The sequence below is a fragment of the Ambystoma mexicanum genome, chromosome 1p, assembly GCF_040938575.1.
Source record: "Ambystoma mexicanum isolate Mex_15411 chromosome 1p, UKY_AmexF1_1, whole genome shotgun sequence".
NCBI classification, from domain to species: Eukaryota; Metazoa; Chordata; class Amphibia; order Caudata; family Ambystomatidae; genus Ambystoma; species Ambystoma mexicanum.
Window position 1 is genome coordinate 615,841,279 of NC_090921.1, and position 4,447 is coordinate 615,845,725.

Below are 4,447 nucleotides of genomic sequence, written 5' to 3' on the forward strand. Positions count from 1 at the left end.
CAACACAGTGGGGATCCCCTTACTAGACTCCTAACCCCACCCCTTACCAGTGGTAGCTGCATAATCAGCCTGAAACCCCCATCTTCAACCTATTTATGGCAACACTTCAGGTGCAGCCTTTTTGCGTTGCAGAGGGACAAGGTCCCTCCCTCTCTATAAGACACCTTCCTGTTCAACGGTTCCGGGACGGTCACTTCTGCATGACCTCAGTACGGGTGGTGCCGGTGTGAATGCGACGGGTCTGACAGAAAATGGCCGTCAATGTATATTCTACGTCTGTGACTAGTGATAACTTGACTCAACATGATATGCTTGCAAGGATCAATGAGTCGTTGCAGCTGAATTTAATGAAATTTGAACAGCTATGCTCAGGTATTGCTTACTGTCAATTCATGGGTATGCTATTCCCTGGCTCAGCGACCCTAAAGAAAGTTAAATTCCAAGCCAAGCTAGAGCATGAGTACATTCAGAACTACAAGATGTTGAAAGCAGCAGTTAAGAAAATGGGTGTCGACAAAATAATACCAGGACAATTGTGAGTACGTTCAGAGGTTCAAAAAGTTTTTTAATGTAAATTATGATGGAAAAGATAATGACCCAGTGGCAGCCTGACAAGGTCATGAGGCCGCGCCAGCACCCATTACTGCAGCGCCTGTTCTCAGCAAACGACAAAAATCACTGAAATACAGATGACAGATTGGTGGGGGCCACAGTAGCAAAGACTGTGACAACAGATCCTTCTCAAGCCACAAAGAAAATGTCGAAAACGGCTCCACAGAAAACAGCATTAGCCCCCCAGAGGAATGCTGTAGCTCCGAAATCGGGCCCCATGTTAACAAAAAAAGGCATCAGTTAATAACGGGGAGGCGGAGTCTGCAGAGCTGATGCAACTGATTCATTTGCTGAAAGCAACTGTGGAAGACCTGGAGAAGGAGAAGGACTTCTATTTCGGAAAGCTGCAGAGCATTGAGCTGATTTTGTCAGGAGAATGAAGGCGAAAGCAACCCTGTACTGCAAAAGATAATAGACATTCTCTATGCTACAGATGAAGGGCCTGTGGTACCTGACGAAGGAGCACCACCACAGGAACAAGAGGAATATCAATGCTGCTCAAACCAGCATGGTGACGATCGGAATTATTTCCCCCAGTCGTTTGCTTACCTGTACAAAAATATAAAACACACAGCGCGCCTACCAGCTGACTATGCCAGTGTTTGAATACTTTTTTTGACAAAGGGGGAAGAGCAGGGAGAAAGAGGGGGCATATAGTTGAAGGGGCCAGTACACGCGTTCCCACAAGTAAACGGCGGGAATGCTCTGATTACTTACCGGTAATCTTCATTACTACTAGTCCTACTCTTCCTCGTCACAGTACTTACTTCATGAGGCACCCGCCTCCGACACAGGACCTTCTTCTATTTCTTTAAATCCCTATAACTCCTCCCCCACATCCATGTCACTCAGTTTCATATTACCAAGCCGGAGCATGGGACCTTCCCCGCAGGGAGGGTGAGGTGGGTCGTCAGTACTGTGACGAGGAAGAGTAGGACTAGGAGTAATGAAGATTACCGGTAAGTAATCAGAGCATTACCTCCACGTCCACTCTTCCTCGTTCCCGTACTTACTTCATGAGGTATACCAAAACATCAACGGGGAAAAGGTCCCAATGAGACAGAGCCAAAAACAGTGCAGCAAAACACACCAACAATAACTCTTAAATCACATCCCCACAGACAAAAACTCCAACCACGAAGGAACCAACCCCCGAGTGGGAGAAACTCAACCCATAGCGGTTGATGAAAATGCCTAGACCAGCCAAGGCGGCAGCCATACAAATCTCTTGCAGAGAAAAACCCTCCTTACATCGGGCCAGGAAGCCGCGAAACCCCTGGTAGACCGCCCCTGATTGTGCGCAGGCACAGGCAGGCCAGAAGCCACACAGGCCCTAGAGATCACAACCCGGAACCACCGGAAAATGGAAACCACAGATGCGTTATGCCCAGCCCCAGCCAGACCACAAGCAATCAGAAGACTATCAGATTGGTGGAAAAGGCAAACCAAGCCAAATACTCCAACGCGTCCCGCCGGACATCAATGTTAAGCCGAGCCACCTCCTCAGGCGTTCTTGGATCATGAAAGAAGTCAGGGAGAACCAGACCCTGAGAGGTGTGAAACCCGAGAGACAACTGAAGGGAGAAACTTCGGACCACACCCCGGCACCACCGAGTATGGCAGCACCCTCAGGAAAGGAGCGTGACATAAGAGAGCCCCAATCTCCCCAAGCCTACGGGCAGAAGTGAGGGCAATAAGAAAAGCAGATTTCAGTGTAAGATGTTTGATATCAATCTCGGAAATGGGCTCAAAAGGAGGCCCATGAAGGAACCGTAATACAAGAGGGAGATCCCAAAAGGAAAGCCCTTTATCAGCACAAGGAAGGGAAGAAGAAAAACCCTGGATCAACTTCCCCACCAACACCTCCCCATTCAAGTGACCGTCAGAGTCCCCCAAAAGGAATTTCATGGAGGCCCGCTGAGAGCAAAGCCTGGAAAAACTGCCAGGCCCCTGTCAAAACCCCTCCTGGAGGAACCGAAGGATAGCAGAGGCCAGAACGCAGGGGAGGGATCCCAGACTGCCCATACCAGTCTCGGAAATGGCCCCAATGTCTGCCTAACACCTTCAGAGTGGAGGGTCTAAGAGCATCCATTTGGACTCAACTACAGGATCTGAGAACCCCTGAGATATCAACCTAGACTGAGCAATAGCCACACCGCCCATTGCATCCGGTGGAATTCTAACCGCAGATCCCCTTGAAGGGGACACGGCCACCTCGGAACCAGCCAAGGTTCCTAGGAACGAAGCTCCAACAGAGAGGGGAGCCAACTCCGGCGGCACCAGAACAGAGCTAACAACAACACAGTCACCCTGGACACTCAGATGCGCCAAACCACCCGGGGCAGAAGGGGAATAGGCGGAAAGGCATAAAGGAAAACCCCAAGGCCACTGTACAGAGAGGGCGTCCATCCCCCAATCCCCTCAACCTGAAACCGAGAGCAGAAGAGGGGAACTTCTGCTGAGGCCGGGGATGCAAACAGGTCTAGAACCAAGGACCCTAATCTGACACAGGTCACCGCAAAGACCTGGGTCAACAGGACCAGTTCTGCAGAGGAGTGAAAACCGGCGTCTGAGAAGATCCGCTTGAACATTGTCCACCCTTCTGATCCGTGAGGCCAGCAGATACACCAGATGAGATTCCTCCCAGGTGCCTATCAGCGCTGCCAGAGCATTCAAGGAACAGCCGGAACCCCTTTTGCAGTTCACATATGCCAAGGCCGTCGTATTGTCCGATCGGACCAAAAACCGCCGACCGTCCAGCAACTCCTCGAAGTACACCAGAGCTTGCACAATGGCACAACTCTTGCCAATTGGATGATCACCGGCTCTCCCCAGATCTCACAACCCTTGAGCTGAGAGGACCCCCAATGTATACCCTTTCTGCTGGTGTTGGTAGTAGGAGAGGTCACAGGAGGAAGGACCATGCACACCTCAGCCTGTAGACCTGAAACCCCCCGCCACCATAGCAGGGACACTCGCAGCGCTGGGGACACTGAAAACAAAACTACGAAAGCCGAGATGTCGGGAGCCAGTGGGAGAGAGTATAAGACACCAGGAGACGTAACCGAAGACAGGCTCAAGGAACTGGAAAACATGCAAGACGCCACGTGCCCCGTAACTTCAGCAACAGGTGAGTCGAGACATACTGCCTTCTGAGAACCCAGCCCAGAACAGCCAGCAAGCGCCCCCCCGTACAACATCCAGAGTACGCTCTCCCCAGACGTCCGGACAAGCAGTGCAGGGTCTTGAGACCCATAAGCAGGTGACACATCCTAGAAGGCATTGGGACCAGGAACACCCGCAAGTAACCCACAACAACCGTTCGGAGAGAACGGATCCCATGGCCAACTACTTGGACCGTGAGCTGGGTACCAAAGTCCTAACCATGCAAACCTGGACAGGAGGAGACAGGAACGGCAACTGATACCCCCTCCAGACGGATCCCATTACCCAGGAAGCCGAACCCCACCGGTCCCATACACCTCCGAGAAGATAGAGACGAGGAGCCAGGGAAAACCGCCAGTCACTGCACTTGCACCAGAGGGAAATCACAGGACGTTGAAACAGGCCTGCGCCACAATATAACAGCATGCTTGTCAGCCCACAAAAAGATTTGACCTATCAAAAGGGAGATACTGGACAGCCCAGAAGTCCAGCAGACTATGGCCCCCTCAGCCGACAGAGGAGCCACCAGGCTGGCGTCAAAAGGGCAGAGTACTGTCACAAAGCGGGGCAAAGCAATCCATCCCGGATAGCCGACATCAAAGGCAACCCCCTACCTGAGGTATGCCTATACTGGAAAACCCACTGAAGTGACATCCCCTCCACCGGCACC

The 4,447-nt window shown here is 51.7% G+C and overlaps 1 pseudogene; it reads left to right on the forward strand.

The window, feature by feature from the left end:
* The first annotated feature begins 251 nt into the window (after positions 1-251).
* LOC138500361 (microtubule-associated protein RP/EB family member 1 pseudogene) lies at positions 252-1,218 on the forward strand (annotated as a pseudogene).
* Positions 1,219-4,447: the final 3,229 nt, after the last annotated feature.